This window comes from Nyctereutes procyonoides, unplaced genomic scaffold (genome assembly GCF_905146905.1).
Source record: "Nyctereutes procyonoides isolate TBG_1078 unplaced genomic scaffold, NYPRO_anot_genome, whole genome shotgun sequence".
Taxonomy (NCBI): domain Eukaryota; kingdom Metazoa; phylum Chordata; class Mammalia; order Carnivora; family Canidae; genus Nyctereutes; species Nyctereutes procyonoides.
The window spans coordinates 48,055,069-48,073,857 of NW_026575052.1; the positions used below are offsets into that span (position 1 = coordinate 48,055,069).

An 18,789-nucleotide genomic window follows, 5' to 3' on the forward strand; every position below is an offset into this window, starting at 1 on the left:
CCAGACAGTTCTGAACAGAGACATGATCCGATTTTTCTTCCAGCAGGAACCCTCTTGAATGAACTATAGAGGGTTAGGGTAGAAGCAGGAAAATCAGCTAGGAGGATATTGCAATAACCCAGAAATACTGGTGCTTGGATGGACTAGACCAACGTGCAAAGATGTGTTAAGGGAAAAATAAACAACAATGCAGGACACTGTGCCTAGTAAATTGTTCTTGAGCCTATACACTGTATTCAGGTATATGAAGTCATCCCCCAGAAGGATCCAGAAAAAAGAGTTAATAGTGGTTATCTCTGGGGAAAAGGGATTAGGGAGGGTCATTTTATAGCCTTCTGGATGTCATGCATTTTTGTCACGTGTGTGAAGCATTACTTTTATTTAAAGATAAAATATTTTATTTTTTTTTTATTTTTTATTTTTTTTAAATTTATTTATTTATGATAGTCACAGAGAGAGAGAGAGAGAGGCAGAGACACAGGCAGAGGGAGAAGCAGGTTCCATGCACCGGGAGCCTGATGTGGGATTTGATCCCGGGTCTCCAGGATCGCGCCCTGGGCCAAAGGCAGGCGCTAAACCGCTGCGCCACCCAGGGATCCCCAAGATAAAATATTTTAGAATGAAAAATTGATGTTGCAGAAAATATGAAATAGAATAGGTGATGGGTGATCGGTATCAGAGAGAAGAAGCCCACCCCACAAGTGTTATAGTCCTTTCCAAGCACTGGCCCCTGAAGTTGCTGGAAAGGCAGGCTGACTGTGGGGTGAGCTCCTGTTCTTGGATTGTGATGGGATCACGCTACTGCCCGCTCGAGAACCACTAGGCCCTGTTTCTGTCCTGCCACTCTGGTGATGTTTGTGGCTTTCGGGTCTCCTCGGGCAACTAATACAATTTCCTGTGAATGCCTGCTGCGTTTCTCTCTGCCCTGTTTGTCAAATCGCTCCCCGGTCATTCTGGCACTTGGTTCACCATGAGGCCAGCATGCCCTTCATTTAATTGCATGATTTGGCATAAACAGAAGGAAATACTTTGCTAGGGGACAGAGGATAATGCAGCATCTGATTTCTCCTGTCAGCTGATTAGGATTTGTTTGTCCCAACAAGGTCAAATGAAATTAGAGAGAAAATGCAGTGTGTCTGGTGTGTGTCTGGTGTGTGTCTCAAATAACGGCATCATTTATGTAAACAGGACGAACAAAGAGGAATCTTAAAGCCAATGTTGACTCTCAGCCTCAAGATTCAAGGGACAGGAAGCCATCCGTGGCTTATAGGTTATGCCTGGAGAGAAAGAATATTGGGGACATTTTTAATTCTGTTGGTTCTGCTCTGGTTCTGCTTTCACGTTGGTAAAGTCGAAAAAGTGATGTCTGATTTTCAGAGGCACTGAGCACAGGATAAGTAAAACTATAGAAATGCCCCATTCTACCTTTATCACCCTGCTAAGGTTCTTCTAAGAGGTTCAGAGCCACTTTCTATAAGAGCAACCACTCAAGTGCTCCATTGTGAGTCAATCTCTTAGGATGTGGAAGGAAAAAAATCTCACCTCTGGAACCAGCCACAACATTTTCGGTGTGGATGACTCGGCCACGGCCACACCTCTGTGGGTAAACCTACCAGGCTTCTACTAGGGTTCTGCTGGCCCTGCATACAGGTTGTGGCCATTGCAGAAAAATGGTCTAAGAGCTTTGAGGGAAGAGGTGGTTTCTGTTACGGGATCTGTATAGGATCTGGCGTACCGTGGATGCTTAATGAGCAGCCCCCACAGCTATTGTTTCCACAGACTGTTTCCTGGCCCAGAGCTGGAGGGCTATTCTGAGGCCAGACTTCTCAGATGAGGCAACCCCCAGGTCTCTTCCCATGCTAAATAACAGGCCAGAAAGTATTATCATGTCTCATGAGTCAAAACATCCAAATGTATATTATTTAAAAGATAAATCGAGATGCTTGACGTGAAAGTTGAAGTAAATGTGAAACTTGGGGATGTTAAAGTGACATTTTAAAAATTTCAGTATTGAGAGGGATTATATTACAGTGAGTACCTGAAGGAACCGAGGAGTCACTATTACCCAGTATTTGTACAGTAAGATTGCCGAATACCAGATACACAGTAAGGAAAGTAAGTTTATATCAGTAGCTAGGGATTATATTTGCCTAAAAGCTGTGTAGGTGTGTGTGTTTTTTAAAACAGCATTTCACAACTGGATTTAACGGAAAACAAAACTAAAATAATTACTTAGACTTGCGCTACCCTTAAAAAGTGTTTTTAACGGTGCTTTCACACACTTGGGCACACAGGATCGTCACAACCCTGCTGTTGGCCTACAGGGAAGATGTTAGCAGGGTCCCTTTCATCTCCATTAGGAGGGTGGAGGGACCAGGGAGTCCTGAAGAACTGAGCTGCCCCGGAAGGGCCGACTGCATTGTGTGGGAAAGCTCCAGGGTGTGACCCTGAATCAGGGACACCTGCTTTTAAGTCACAGCCAAGGCTTTAATTAGGGGGAACAGCCTTGGTGAGACCCTGAGCTGCTTCTCTGTCCTCAGAATTTTTAGTTTGCTTTTCAATGGGCCTAGTTTCCCAACTCAGTGTTCCCTAACTTGAAAATCTATCACTCCATGTGCTGGGAAGTTAAGACGCACACTGGATGCGGTCTAATAATTCTCCAATACTGAGAAGATGATTGTCTGAAATATTTTTATGTTTTTGTGCTTCAGAAGGCCCTATGGAAATGTGCAGATCCTCAGGAAGATTATTATTATTTTTTACTTTTTACTTTTTACAACAAGATTTTATTTATTCATGAGAGACACAAAGAGAGAGGCAGAGACACTGGCAGAGGGAGAAGCAGGTTCCCTGCGGGGAGCTCAATGCAGGACTCGATCCCTGGACCCCGGGATCATGACCTGAGCCAAAGACAGACACTTGACAGATGCTCAAGTCACCCAGGTACCCCAGATTATGATTTTTTTAAAGTAAATCATGAGCACCTTTGAATCTGTGGACATGGGAGTTCATGGACGTTCCAAATTAATAAAATTTGGTGAAACCAACTCTTTTGGTACTTTTCAAGTCCCTTTTAGGAGAGCTGCAGCTTGCCCATTATTGGAGCTAGGGGATGTTTGTGCTTCTGTTCCAGAGGATGAGCTTCTCTGACACTCATCCCCTCAGGAGGCACAAAATGGCTCTCCGGATGCTACAGGAGGCGTTTGGAGGCTCCCACCTCCACCTTCCAAGGGGAAGTGGAGAACAGAGCCTATTTCCAGTTCTCACAGGTCAGTCTGTACCTGCCTGTCTGAATCATCAGGTGGGGGGGGAGGGCTTAGACACACACACAGCCCTCCAAGGCCCAGATGCCTACACGAGGAGGAGGGACTCTTCATCAGTTACAGGAAACTGTTAATCATGTTTCCATTTAGTCTCTTCCAAGATACACCCCGATCTGCATCCTTTCAATCCAATTTCCAGCTTCATCCCCTTTCTAGCCGAAGAGTTATTTGCACAGGCAGCTTCCTCCCTCCCTCACCCTGTCCTGGCCGTGGGCAGAAAGATGATGCCCGTTGTCCTTTGATGCAATCCCCGCCCCCGGGCGCCGGGCTCACCTGAGGATTCGTTAGCCTGGCCCAGCAGGGAGAGGCTTGGCCGCGGGGAAGGGACGGCAGGCTCACTCCGCAGCCCCGGCCTGGGCGGCCCAGAGTGACTTCGCCGTGCCCCCTGCGACGCACGCCCCGCCACACACAGACCCCGACACCCGTGCGGGGTGCCAGATGTCAGAGAAGGACTCTTTCACCCAGCAGCCTTCTGATTCCAGAGGAGCGTCTCTGAGCCGCGACCTGCTGTTTCCCCGGCGACTGAGCCTTCCAAATAAACAGGATTCTGCTCAGACAGGCCGGCAGTCCACTCGGCTCAGCGGTGCCCCGAGACAAGCCACGCTCACACCGGCCCGGCCGCTGCTGGCCGTCAGACCTGGGCACCGAGAGCTCGTGTGTGTCCCGGGGGGGCAGCGTGGGCTGCTGTCTGAAGGCAGGTCCCCTCTGCTGACAACCAAGGCCAGGGGGAGACGGAGAGCCTGACACTGCCCCCCCTCCCCGGCCTCCCCGCTTCCCACACAGCCCTGCGGGACGGTGGCGACTCTGTGGCACGGTCTGGAGGCGGACCGGCGACCTGATGCGCGTGCCACGGCCCGTCCCCTCTCCCCACACAGAGCTGCAGTAACCCAGAAGCTCCGAGCCGGCGTGGGGCTGCTCGGGAAGCAGCTGCAGCACAGCGACAGTGACTGGGAGCAGACGGATTCCCTCTCCCCTTGGACGAAGAGGCACAGTCCTCAGCCTGCAAGTTTTTCAGGTAAGAATCTGAGTCTCTGTTCTGGGGAACAAAGGACAGGTTACATGCAGAGCTGAGGGGGTGTGTGGGGTGTGTGGGGTGTGTGGGGGTGTGTCCAAGTGCAAGGACAACAACAACACGAGAGGGAAGATAATCGGGGAAAGTTGATGCTTTAAGCAGATACCACTGGGGGACACCAAGCAGCTCACCTCTCGCTCGGCTTAGACGATGGATGACGCAGACTGCTCTGGGGGAAGGGCTTGCTAACGGCCCAGGCAGGTAAAAATAGCACCCGGAGTTTAGAGATGGTAAAAATAATCATGCCCAGTGCTGCCCGGCACCTCTGTTCCTCCACTGCCAGGCTGGTGAGGACTGGAAAGGGCAGAAAGTTCTCATTTACTAACGGACTGGATGTGGCCCCTTGGGTTCGGCAGAAGCCAAAATCTGTGGCTTTGGTGAGTCCGGCTGGTGTTAGCCTGCTGTGTCATGCTCACCCTGGCGGAGCCTGGACTTTCAGCTGCCTCGGGAAGTCTGTTCTCCGGGTGGGCACCTCAGACTTTATCAACATTTGGGGAGAAAGGTCAGGCTGAAATATAGGATTAGCTGATGGTGATTCGACAGGCTGGCATTCTGTGGCCCCAGCAGCCCCCTGGGTTATTCCTTACCTTCCTTGTGATCTCCTTTGAAAATCACATCCTCCTCTCAGTACCCCTGCAGACAGGCACCAGCAGAGAATGGCTAGCCACACCCACGTCCGGATTACATGCCCCAAGTGTACAGCTTCTAGAGCGGAGCACTTGACAAGTCTAACCTCCAGGCCTGGGGTAGAATCCAGGTATCCAATCAAGTACCCATTTTTCAGAGACCCAAGAGGAACCCAGCTTATCTGGGTTCCCTCTGTGACTCTGCAGAATGTAAACACTCTGTGCTTTCTCCTGCTGTTTTAATCCACTCCCACTTTTCTGCATTCTTTTCTGCTTGGGCACTTTCCCTTTCATTCCCTACAGGGATGTGATTGTTTATGATTTAGCTCTGTGCACACCAGTGGGGGACGGGGACACAAGCATCCAGCAAAGGACAAGCCGGGCTCTGTGGGAGGCTGAGCCAGCCTGATGGGGGCAAAGGGTTGAAAAGAAATGAGCCTAGCTTTGCAAAGTGGTGTCTGGTGAAGCGCTGGCCAGCTGTTTACTGGGGCTGTGAGGGTGAATGAGTGTGGATTTTGGTGGAGACTGTGATTCACAGTCACAAATTCCCTTTTCCTTTGTTTTCTTTGTGTTGGTCATTGAGGGCTTCTGAGGAAATTCCCCTTTTGAGATTGTATATCTGAAGGCAAGATCATCAAATTGCTGCTGAGGGGCAGCTGGTGAACACTGGACACCTTCTTGTGTTGACCCTGCCTTTTTTAGTATGAGTAAATGGATTTGCAAATGAGGTACTTAGTCCAAAGCAAAGTTAATACACAAAGAATTAAGAAGAGAAAACACTGAGTTTCTTGTAAACTGCCTCCCAAATCTGGTGCAGACATATGTATATATGGCTTGGTTCTATAAAGGGTTTAAGGAGACACTATCTGCTTCATTAAGTGGTTTGACCTCACAGGCCAGTAGCATCAACCATGGTGATTATACTTGCAGTGGCGATGGTAGATGGACATCATATGCTCATTTACACTTAGGGAAGGGATGCCTGACCCCGGGACAGACAGTGTGCTTGCTTAATCTGCTGACATGCATTCTGTGGATCCTGCGTGAACTCTGGAGGATCATGAGGCTACCAGGCCTGCTGTGTTAGCTTCTAGGAATTTGTGATGCTGCAGAGTGGAGGCATACCCCTTCCACTTCATCAAATAGATGTTGCTTGGCTAATGTAATACTCCTTGATCTGAGCTACTGGATAAATCATCTGTAGTCATTTGTGTCACAGGCATACCCTGTTTTAGGTAAGTCTACACCTACACATAACACAAATTATAGGCGAATGAGTTTCTTTCCCTTGAAAAAGGATCTGCTGGGCAGCCCCGGTGGCCCAGCGATTTAGCGCTGCCTTTGGCCCAGGGCATGATCCTGGAGACCCGGGATTGAGTCCCACGTCAGGCTCCCTGCATGGAGCCTGCTTCTCCCTCTGCCTGTGATTCTGCCTCTGTGTGTATGTGTGTGTGTGTGTGTGTGTGTGTGTGTGTGTCATAAATAAATAAATAAATAAATAAATAAATAAATAAATAAAATCCTTTTTAAAAAAAGGATCTGCTAATCAACAAATGTTCATCGAGTAGAGACAAGGTGTCCCATCTAAAGTTACAACTGGATCAAGCCCATGCAATGGCAGAGAAGGGAGGGCACCTACCTGGGTGGGCTGGTAACAGAGCATTCTCTGGCCTGGACTGACAGGATGTCTAACTCAGCTGGGAGGCAGAGTCCAAGGTATGGGAATAAGGATAAGCATCTGGGCCAGTGGGAAGGGAATAGTCATGGTCTGATTCCTAAATATCACTACTTAAGAGAGGCAGCCTAACAGGGTGGCCAAGGGCATAGATTCTGCAGCTGACTCCCTGGGGCTTGAACCCAGACTGTGCCATTTATTAGTCCTGTGGCCTTGTGCCTCAGTTTCATCATCTGTAAAGTGGGATAATAAAGTACCATTCTTGTCGGTGAAAGGATCAAATGAGTAATGCTCTGAGCACCGTGCCTGCCTTATAGCGAAGACTATGTCTTTGCTATTATTACTGAAAGGTGGGTCTTAAAAGGGTGTCCACAAGTCCATTTATTCCAAAGTCCGAAGTGACCCTCTATGAGTGGCCACTAGGGACGCCTTTTGGGCAGCATGGAGGCACTTTGGCACTGGCATGGCGTTTTGCTTGTATCTCTGAGCATTCCGAATTCGAAGGGCTTCTGTGCTGGTTGCCAGCGTTTCCTGAGCCCTTACTCTGTGCCAGGTACTCTGCTTGGCTTAATGCACAATTGCTCAAGACCACCTCTCTTTGTCCAAGGAATGCTAGTGATGGGGGCAGGTGTGAGAGGCATTCCCACCTTGTGCCAGGGAAGTGTAGATGTGGGGGCTCCTTTGGAGAAGACTCATCTCAGTCTCTCCAGGGCCTGCGGTTTTCAAACTTTCACATGCATAACAATCACAATGGAGCTTTTTTTTTTTTTTTTTAAATCAGTTACCTAGCTTTAGCCTGGTTCCTGAGGGACCCAGGATTCTGCATTTTCTTGGGGTGGGGGTGGTCCAGGGGATTCCGTCTTTGGTCCAAGGGCCACAGCTAAAGTCTGATCACTGCTCTGGTTCTTTTCTCTTCGTTACTGTGAACAAAAACACAGAGCCATTTGGCTTCTATCAGTGACAATGAGTCTCTTCCTTGTCATCACCTTCTTCTGGAATGACCATCTTCCTGGGACAAGCCCTCCCCTGATAGTAAGATGGACGACAGCACACCTGCTGCACCCTGACTTACTACGTGCCTGGCACACTGCAAGCCCTCCATCTCTACCCTCACTTGGTCTTCACAGCCATCCCAGCAGTTAGGTGCAGTCCTTACCCACCTTTTACAAGGGAGGGCAACGGCCCCACTGCTAGTAAGTGGCTGATCTGGGGTATGAACTCAGGATGAGCCAATTACCATGGCAGCGGCTTGTGACCTCTAAGCCAGGCAACAAGCAAAGTTTTAGCTGTTCATCAATTTGGTCTTATCTTCTCGCTCTTGGGTTCACACTCCTCTCCTGTCCACTTCCAGTGCTAGGCTCCCATATAACTTCCTCAGAAGAGAAGGTGTCCCTGTGCTTCCCTATTTTTTTCTCCTTCAGTAACTCAAAAAGGGTTGGGGCGATGGATGGGTGGAAGGAGATGTTATGAGGTGAACTAGGCCCTCTGCTTAAATTTACACACTGAAGTCCTAACTTCCCCTCTGCTCCCGAATATCAGAATGTGACCTGGCTTGGAGAAGTCTTTACAAAGAAATTCAATTTTAAATGATGTCGTTAGGGTGGGACCTAATCCTCTATGACTGGCATCCTTATAAAATGGGGAAATTGTGACACAGAGACACATCTAATGGGATGACATGAAGACACAGGGAAAAGAGGGCCATCTACAAGTCATGGACAGAGGCCTGGATCCCTCCCTCACAGGCTCAGAAGGAGCTAGCGGCCATCTACAAGATGGAGAGAGGCCTGGAACAGCTCTTTCCCTCACTGCTCTCAGGAGGAGCCAGCCCTGCCGATACCTCAGTTTTGGACTTCTGGCCTCCAGAAGTATATATACTGTATACTTCTGTTGTTTAAGCCACGCAGTCCATGGTACTTGGTTATGGGAGCCCTAGCAAACTATGATAGTGGGAACCAGAGTCCGACATTCCCCCTGCAGGCCCTGAGTTTGGGGTAATCTAGCTTAGGTCAACGCATCATACCAAGCTATGACAATGATCTCTTGCTTTAACTTGTGACTGTTCTTCTGTTGGCTTAAACAGTGTTCACAGGAGTCACAGGTAGGTCCAAGTCCCAGAAAAGAAGGAGGAATGAATAGCAAGAATGAGGAGGGAGGAGGTAAGGAAATGTAAAGAAACAAAGAGGCAGGAAGAGAAAAAGGAGAGAGACTGGGGACTGGGACGGGGGATCCTAGAGGGTCATTAATGCTCACTTCGGGTCCATTTCACTCATCTGTGGGATACCACCTGTGTGCAGGGAGCATGTGCAGCAACACTACGGCTACAGAGCCTGGAATGGATGGGTCCCTACCTTCATGGAAGCTAGAGACCAGGTAGGGACACAGACTTCAATCATGTAGTACTTCTCCTGAGTGTCTCAGGAAAGCAAAAGCAGTACCAGGCTCAGTCAGAGGGGTCTAGAAAAGCTTTGGTGAGCTCGTGATGCCTGGATTCAGATGTGGGGCGACTGGCAAGGGTCCACTGGGTGAGACATGAGTGTTTCAGATGGAGGAAAGAGTATGGCCAAGGTCACATGGGATGAGGAAGTGTGGCATTGCCAAGGAGTGGAGGAAAGGCCAGTGTGGCTGAAATGCAGGGAAGAAGAGGAGCCAGTCAGAACTCAAGGCCCAGGAGGGGGCCGGACCATGGCTGTTGTGGTAATGATTAAGGTGCTTCAAACGAGAACCACAGAAGGCCAGAGAAGAAAGCGATCCTATATAGGGCCAATTCCTTTCATCAAAAGGAAAGCTGGAATAGAGATGCCAATGGTATGGTTTAGCAGTGGTTCCCCCCTAGAGCAAGACATCAGGCTTCTGGAGCTCACAAACCTGAGGTTGGCTGCATTGCCTCTAGGGACTGAATTCCAGGACACTTCCTAAAAACGTGTTCTAGCCATGGTCGACCCTCAACAGAGCACTTTCTAGGTGTTTGTCAGGGTCCTGTTGCTAAGGGTCAAATAGGTACAGTTCTCTCCTGTCAGCGAGGTTAATTAGCAAGCTTGGCACCTCAGATGGGTTGACCAGGCAGCCCCATGTTTGGCATCAGTTGGAGGACAAAGAGAGGCCTCGGAACAGAACCTCTCTGCTTGCTGTACTTCGCCTGCAGCTACAGGGGCAGGCATGCATTCCAGAGGCTAATTATTCAGTGGGGCCCTGGAAGATGGCAGAAATTCAGGTTGTGACTGGGAAGGAGGTAAGGGCAGGAAGCCCAGAAAGACCCCCGAGGGTATCAGGGCTGAAAGTGGGCAGAGAGGCGTCTGAAAGGAGCAGAGCAAAGCCAAATGTTGCCTTATTCCTGAGCTCATGGGAGCAGCAGTGACACAGGCCTGGAGCAGGCGAGTCGCGGCTTGGGCCTGCAGCCCTCGCGGGGGCCGAGTGCCCCACCACCACACACCGCTCCCACCACTGGCAAAGCTCTCCCAGTGCCAGTGGTTGCTGGCATCATCCGCCCGGGTGGTCCCAATGTAAAACCAATGCCACGCCTTTGCCATGTGCCCCGCCTGCCACAAGAAGAACTCTCTTCCTGTTTCTTTCTAAAGAGGGACAGCATTTGGCTAAGCAAGGATGAGTTCTTGGAGCAGGTTCTTAGCACACTTTGGAGAAGAGAAGCGGTTTTCAAGAAGGTGAGTAAGCAGCCCGAGGCCTTTTGGTGAGCAAGACCCCCAGACCCACTCAAGCCCTGCTGGCCTCTACTCTGTTCCTCTACAGTTCCATGTCCTTACCTGCCTCTCAGACTTTATGACTGCCATTCCATCTGCCTGGAATGCTCTACCCTATTCTTCACATAGCAGATCTTTTCACCCTCGGGCCTCACCTCTCTCGGCAATTCCCCAAAGAGGCTTTCTTTCCTGTCTCTTCCTATCATGGCACTAGTCAGTCCATATTTTTCCTGTCTATTTTTTAAAACTTACTATTGTCCATCCTTCCCTCTGGAACATAGCACGAGCCTCATGAGAGCAGGATCTTATCTATCTTGTTTTGTGCTGTATCCCTAAGGACAGACCCTAGCTACAGAGCGAGTGCTCAGTAAATACTGGCCCAATGAATGAGTGAGTGCATCACTCAGTCTTGGTGTGGGAAAGCCAAGGCCAAGGGCAGCAGTGGGATCTCGCACTCTGTTGCTCCTCATAGCTCTAGAAAGCGGTGCATCACATCTGAAGGAAAGCTGACAAGTTTGCACCAAGTGCCTCTGACCCTGACTTAGGAGAACACACCACCACCCCCCAGCTCCCCATGCTCTGTGCCATCTACTCTGGCTTAGCCAGCTGAGTCTCATCTCTTCAGAGGACTCATTTTGGTTGCCTGGAAAAATCCAGCTTTGTTGTATTATTCATGCTTAGAGACGAATAACTTTTTTTGGCTACTGTGCATCGAAGGCAAACAAGTGATGTCAGACACCTAGAAGGGAGACGTTGATCTGGTGTGTTCCAGCCCTCGCACCCAAGGAGGCAGATGGAACAATGCATCTTTGCTTTCACCATTGGTCTGATGGGAATAGAAGCAATTTGCATCAATTAATCAATGTGTGCAAAGTGCTACACTAGTACTTCTGGGGACCTAAAAGAGCGTCTAGAAAATGAGATTCTTCTTGTCCTTTCTCAAGATCTCTGTCAGAGTTTAGAAATGGCAATGTGAGGAGTGCTGAGATGAAGGCTTCAGTCCCTCCCTGGAGCCCGCACAGAACAAGTCTCCAGCCCAGAGAACATTCCCTTGGTTCAGAGTCATGGGATGGGTTGGGCTTTAGTGATATGGAATTTAAGTTACAGGAGCAAGGCTAAAATCTTCGCTCAGGTGGCCACAAAAAACTTGCTGCCATTCTCCCCAGCTGATCCTGGATGACTTTGCTGAGGGCTCTGCAAGCAGAGTTCTAAGCTCCTTGGAAAGAGAGTAAACAAAGAAGCCCAAGATTCATCTCATAGTTCCAATTCTGACCCACTGCTCTCATTACCCTTTCATTAGTCCAGAGTGACAGTCTGTGGTGCCTAACGGTAGGGTAGCAAGATGTTCAAGAGCATGGACTCTGGGGTGAGGCTGCGTTTGAATTCTGGCTCTGACTCCCAATAGATGCATGGCCCTGGCCGAGTTAGACACTTCCATTTCTGTAAAATAGAATAGGGGCACCTATTTCCTGGGGTTGTGGCCAGGAGTATGTGAGTTAATAGCGGTGAAGTCCATTCCGCGTTACATTATCGATGCTAGACGTTGCTCTCTCCTAGCATTGGGTTAAGACTAGTGAAACAGTACAGGTAAAGGACCAAAAATGTTTTAGTATGCAACACACAGCATGGTATTTGCCCAATACAACATTAATTATTGCTACTGACAAGTCTGCAGTCTGGCTAAGGCTTTTTTAGAAGCTTTTGCAAGAATTCATTTCGTCTAAAAAAATGTGCCTAGGACATGAAGGTCACCTGCCGTCCTGCTGTTCCGCCATCAGCTTTTATTTTTGTTCCAAGGGACAATTATCACCCTGTGCTTTCTCAGCACTTACAACCCTCGTGTCAGGAACCTAGAACTAGCCAAGAAAGCAGGAGACCCTTTGAAGAGCTGAAGCATGAAACAGACACAAGCTACTGGTTCAGCAGTTTCAGGCTGAGGGCGTTTCCAACAAACAATTAAAGAAGGAGTCATCTTCCGCAGGCTCCTTCGGCTCAATTCACACAATGGCTCTGGGATTCCCAGGGTCCCGGGGCATGGGGTTCCTCAGGGCATAGACTCCCCGCAGATTCTGCCCTAGGGCCCTGGTCCGGGACTTTGAGCTTAAATCATTTGAGAATCCAACTGCAAGGATGAAAGCCACAGGCCGCTGTAGGCTGGCCTGGCCTGGATTTTGCTTTTGGCCGGTCCAGTGCTCCGCCCCTCCCTCCTGAGTGGCCTTGGGTAGGGAACTGGTCCTCTTTTAAGCTTTATGTTTTATGTTTCTCTACAAGAGAGGCCTCTAGAGAGTTGGAGGTTGGAGGCTAAGCGTGGTGTGTAAAGCTCCAGCTGTCTCTCTCTGTGCTCCTTTCTTTGTGGCCTTCTTGACCATCACAGAGCTGTGGAGATGGAAAAAACACCCAGTGGTGATCAATGTTTTAAAGGCGTGCAAATATTCGCTTGCACCAGGTGACCGTGAGCGCATCGCCTGGCTTCTGGAGCAGCACAGAGAGATGCATTGTGGGAAGGGGTCTGGGTCACGGTCCGAAGGAGGGGAATGCTGGCAGCACCCCCACTCCGCTCAGCCCATCCTTGCACCACAGAGGCTGGGCCCAGATTATGTATTTTCAGCCTGCTGCTCCCCTGGGACGTCAGACTTCTCACGAAGGCCTGAAGACTGACGGTCTTCCTTAAAGGAGGTGGACCCCTTCGTGACCCACTCTGACCTTCCCCAGATGCCTCTCCACCTCCCACCAAGGCCCAAGGATTTAACACACAGCTGCTTCAGGGTGGATCCAAACGCAGGCAGTGCACATGGGGGCAGAGCATTTCCAAGGCGATGTCCGAGTTTTCTCTAGTGACCCATTGACCTGACCCTCCCTGACTTACGCTGCCCCAGAACTGAGCCAAGCCTTTGGAGGGCGGATATACCTTAGGATGTCTGGCCGAGGCTCTACTGTGGTGGGAGGTTCAGATCCCACGCTGGGATGGGCCCTGGGGAGGGTCAGGGGGAGGGTGAGCCAAAGCAGGCTTCATCACCTCAGTTACCTCCTGGCCTTCCCTTCCCCTGATGGAACGGCTGTCAGTTGCAGGGCGTGGGGGCCCCTGTCTTAGCAATTATAGAGAACGTCTCTTCAAAAAAGCTCGCAACACGTCTTGATGTAGGATGGAATCACAGCCTGAATTGACTACTTTGGAGTCTCTTTATGCTGCAGATCAAGAGAAAGACCTTTGGTGACTAATTAGTAGTCCTACATTCGTCAGACCATTACAGCCCCAAAGTCTGTTTCCCCGGAGTCAAGGGCCCTCTCTCTTCCTGGCCGGTCCCACATCCTGCTGGGCCTGCGTTGGCCGCTCATGTTTCTCATTATCTCTCCCCCATCCTCTCTAAAGTCTTCTCGCTCCACCCAGGGGTTTTATTTTTAAACTTGCACCGTAATGCTAGGGCTAAGCAGGACACACTGCCCACATTCACTGGAAACTGGGTTGCCTAGAAAAGCAGCCCCCTTTTCGGAGACTTCCTTCCTCCCCCCTCCCTTCCTTTCATATTTATTGGGCACCTTCTCTCTGAGGGGGTTTGCCAGAGGACACAACAACAGGGAAGGATACAGTCCCTGCCCTGGGGGAGCTTACCTTCTTTTTTTTTTTTTTTAAGATTTTATTCATTCATTTGAGAGAGAGAGAGAGAGAGAGAAGGAGCAGGGGGAGGGGCAGAGGGAGATGCAGTCCCCCCCCGCAGCAGGGAGCCCGACGTGGGGCTCAATGTGGGGCTCAACGTGGGGCTCAACGTGGGGCTCGATTCCAGGACTCTGGGATCATGACCTGAGCTGAAGGCAGATGCTTAACTAACTCAGCCATCCAGGCGCCCCAGGAGCTTACATTCTAACAGGGTAGGCAACACTGAGCACATACACACACGCCAAGTAAGCCAACAAATAATTAAATGCAATAAGTAGAACTGTGTTAAGATCAATTCTGTAAAAAGGACGCAGAAGGCACTGGAATAAGAGAAGCCATTACAAATTAGGTAGACAGGGAAAGCCTCTATAAGGTGGTGGCACAGAAGTGAAGGCCAGAAGAATGAGGGGTGTCATGCAAAGAATAAGGCCAAGAATATTCCTTGTGGAAGGAAGAATATGGGGTAAGTCTCTGAGGTGAGCAAGTACTTGGTGTGTTCTAGAACTCCAAGAGAAAGCCAGGATACTTCGGCATCATGGACAAAGGGGAAACGTGCTCAAGCTGGAGACGTGTGCAAAGAACAGATCATGCAGAGATGTGGAGTCATGTAGAAAGTTGGGGGTTTTGTTTGAGGGCAGTGGAAAGCCACTGGGGATCAGAATGAGGAGGTGACACACAATGATTGACATTTTAAGATGCTTATCAGGTCCTGAGTGGAGAACAGACGGGTCTCTAAGAGGGTCAGGAGGGTAGGAAGGACGTGTCTTAGCAGGGCTCAGAATCATGCAGAAAGGAGACGGTGGTGGCTAGGCTGGAGCAAGGCAGTGCCACAGCTAGAAATAGGCAGGCTCTTGCAAGAATCAGCCTGCCACTGCATGTTCTCCTTCCAAAGAATCACAAGACAGTATCCCACTTTTGTAAGACAGAGTAGACACCAAGCCCCAAAGTCAAGAAGTAGTCAAAATAAAGCAGTAAAAGTTTAGATGTCCTATTGCCTATAACTAGCCGTATTTATTGGGTTTCCAAACCCAGTTAAGTAAGATTTGTCCAACATTGGCTCCCATGATCTTCTGAAAGGCATATAAAGGCTCCTTTCCACCTTGGCGGCTCTCTCTGTCCTTTACAGCTTTGGCTTAGATATGAGGCCAAATGGCTTTGATTGAGTGGTCTCACCTACATACAAAATTCAAAGTTGACTTTATATCCCTGAAGGACCTGAATAGTGGTCTCTGCTGTCCAAGAGAAATGCAACTATTTATACTCTTTGGAAGAAATGAGATAGAAAACAAAATTGAATAGCAATGTAGCTATTCTACATATAATAGTAAGAATAACAGCATTACTTGTAGCCTACTTCAAGGCACTTTACTTGTAGAAACTCAGTGAATCCTCCAAGAGACTGACAAGGCAGGTATCAGTCTTAATCCTATTTAATGATAATGGAGCTAAGGCTGAGGGGGCAGTGATGCCCGGTGCTATAAGTGGCAGAGTCAGGGCTTTGGGGCCGGTTGGCCCCTACTGGCTGAACAAACGCCTAATAACCAGGGCTCAGGGTTGCCTGCTTTGTGACTCCTCTATCTTAAAAACTGTGCTGAAAAAGACCAGAAGGAGATGATCCAAATTCTGAGTGGAGCAGGGATATGAGTAGATTCCTTTTTTGTTTTTATTTTATTTTCTAATGTTTGAAACACATAGCACCTGGTACATAGTGGATACTCAAAAACTATTTGCTTCCTGAAATTGTTGGGTTAATGAGTATGTGTAATTTAAAAATTATCTTTACATCATTCATATACTTCATCATAGGAAATGTAGGCAATACCAGAAAAAAAGATTTACCCATTATCCAGAGATAATCACTATTAAAAGACTGGTAATATTGATATCTTTCTAGTCCTTTTCCTGTGTTTGTGTCTGCCCATCTCTTTCTACCTACCTGTCTATCTATGCATATAGATGGCATGGATGCGTAAAACAATGGGATCATACAGTATTTATAGACTTTTACTTTTTCACTGAGGGATATATCATAGGCATGCTCCATTCCATTTTATATTCTTTTAAAAGAGTATTCTTCACTGTGACTGTACATTTCCCTAGAATTTAATGAGCCCTCTATTACTGGATATTCAGTTTGTGGTACTAATATTAATAATGCTGTATTGAACCGTCTTCTAAAATAAATTCATGCATATCTACATTACTATGAAAAAGAAGACTATTGAAATACAAAAGAGAGAAAGACACTTATCCAGGGGGCTCTTTTGGGTAGGCCAACTAGCATATTTCTGGCATGTGTCCTTTAGAATCAAAGCGAGGGAGATGTCATTTACAGTACTCTTCATTTTCCTAGTCTTGTCATTACTCACCTCACAAGTATGTTTCTAGTGCCATTGTTTCGAAATGCAGGTGGGTGAAGAAAAATCCCAGCTGTGGCTACAAATATGGGCCCTGGTGTTAGGCAGCTGGCTGTAAATTCCAATCCTACCCCTAGCCAGCAGGGCGACTCCAGGCAAGTTCATTTTTTGAGTCTTAGTTTCTTCAGGTGTAAATGGCATCCACCCCAGAGGGTACAATGAGGTAAATCAGATAAGGCTCTCTTAAGCACTTGCCCAGCCTAGAACGAATGCTCAGAAAATGGTGGTTTCTTTCATGATGAAGAGAGAGGAAGAGTGTTCTCACAAGTTCAGTGCTTTGCCTATCCTGCAGGATCCAAGTAAAATGAACTTAAAAAAAAAAAATCACTCAGCATACCCTCTGGCTGCATTACCCTTTTACTCTTTGTGTGTGTCTGTGTCTGTGTGTAAGATTAAATTAAAAAACAATTAACTTCTTCCCCTTCCTTGCCAAGAACCAGGTTTGCTGGATTAGAGATATATTTAAATTCTGTTGTTCACAGCTGCATTTAGCATTTAGCCAGCTGTGTTTTATAAATGTCTATCCTAAAATAAAAACAAAGCAGGCAAAAAGAGAAAAAAAAAGCAGGATTGTCTACATCAATCCTAAACTGCTCTCAGTTTTATATAACAAAACAGAAAATACCTAACCCCTAAAACACAGACTACAGAAAGAACTACCCTGACTTGTATATTGTATGTTGTTAACACAGACACGCTGTTGGCACATAGTAGGTGCTCACCGAACCTTGCTGAACATATTTCTTGAATATGTGTTTTCCTTACAGACAGCAAGCTGTTGAGAAATAAATCAGGAGATTCATTACATCTAAACACTGTCAGAGCCTGTGTGGAGGGGCAGAAGATGATAGATGATTGAATGAACAGATGCTTTCTGAGTTTGTAAATTGAGTGTTTGGGAAACTTTATCCTCCTAATTCATGGCTCTTAAAAGATGTTTATGATCCTGGTGGAATTGTGCAGGGCTTTCTCTAAAATGCCATCGGGGAGAGCACATATGATAAAGCACTACTGATGGCCAGGCCACATTTTTCCATTTTTGTGTAACTCCAGGAAATGCTCAGCAAAATCTTAGTGTAGGTGTAATAGCGTATCCTCAGTATCAAATGGCTCTACAGAACATAGGCAACACATGTGATTGTAGGGCAACGCATCACTGAGCCAAGATATTAATTATAGCACCAACTCCTAAAGCCAAGTACTAGGAAGCACCCCATAATTTCCGAGTAAATAACTGGAAGTGGTAAAAGTGCTAGCAACCACTGCTCCCGAGGATTTCTTTCTTCAGAGGCTTTGCTGGTATTGGTTGACTGCCCTCTGGGTATAAGAGCCCATGTGACAGGCGAGTCAAAGATAGCGTGCATTCTTTGCTCTCATACATAAGCTAAGCTACTGGAGGGGAGAGACAAGCCAACAACTCGATGGAATCCTAGAAAGAATGACCTGATTGCTAGGCGAGGCGCTCCAAGGCCCCTGAAGGAAGGAAGGACCCTACTTACTAGAGATACCACGGAAGGCTTTGCAACAGAGGTAGCACTCGATAGAGGCCCAGAAGGATAAGAAGAGTTGTAAGTAGCAGCAATCGGAGGGGAAGGGCCTTCCAGGCTGCCCCTGGTTTATGGTTCCTAAACCAACCATGAAGGCTTGAAAGTAGCTGGTGCGCGGCAAGGAGAGGGAGGTGCCCCAGACTGATAAGATGGGGAAGGATAAGGTAGGAAGTGGGGCTTTTCAGACTAGTTTGGGGTCACTGGAATGCTCTGCCATGGTCTTTGGGCCTTCCCGTCTAGGAAGTGGGAAGCACCGGGAGGTTTCTGATAACGGAAGCACTGGCATATGCAGGCCCTCCCTTCAGAAGAAGGACCTTAGTGGCAGCGCTAGAAGTGGTTGGAATAACAAAGCTTGGAGGCAGGAGACCTGAGGCTCTGTCTTCCATTTGCCATCTGTTTAACCTCTGTAGTTTCCACAGTGTGGAACAGTGTCAGCTCACCCCTTGAATGCTGTGATCCTGTGCCTTGGGCCTGTCTCCTGTGGCTTCTCTGGGACAACTGTCTTCTATTGCAGATCTCTGAGAACGTGGGGCATCCCCCACGGTAGCCGCCTCTGTTCACTTCTCTCTTGAGGCTCCAGGTTGTTCTCCCTTGAAGATCCCACCTTTCCCCTCTGTTCTGACTCTTCTCCACCTGCCTCCAACTCTGACCTCTCCTCAGACCTCTCCTGCTTTCACTGTCTGCCCCACCCTCAGCTTCATACAGATGGGTGACTCATTTCAGATGTAGCACAGGCCACGAGGAGCTCATGTCTGCTCTGCAGAGTGGGATTCTCC

At 48.3% G+C, this 18,789-nt stretch overlaps 1 protein-coding gene across 2 annotated transcripts in view; it reads left to right on the plus strand.

The window, feature by feature from the left end:
- The first annotated feature begins 3,596 nt into the window (after positions 1 to 3,596).
- FGF1 (fibroblast growth factor 1) overlaps positions 3,597 to 18,789 on the plus strand; it is an 85,109-nt gene continuing 69,916 nt past the window's right edge. The window contains exon 1 of one of the 2 annotated variants that reach the window (XM_055332785.1): positions 3,597 to 4,338. The gene's annotated coding sequence lies outside the window, so the exon portion shown is untranslated. The remainder of the gene's footprint in view (positions 4,339 to 18,789) is intronic. The other variant, XM_055332783.1, reaches the window with a different exon arrangement.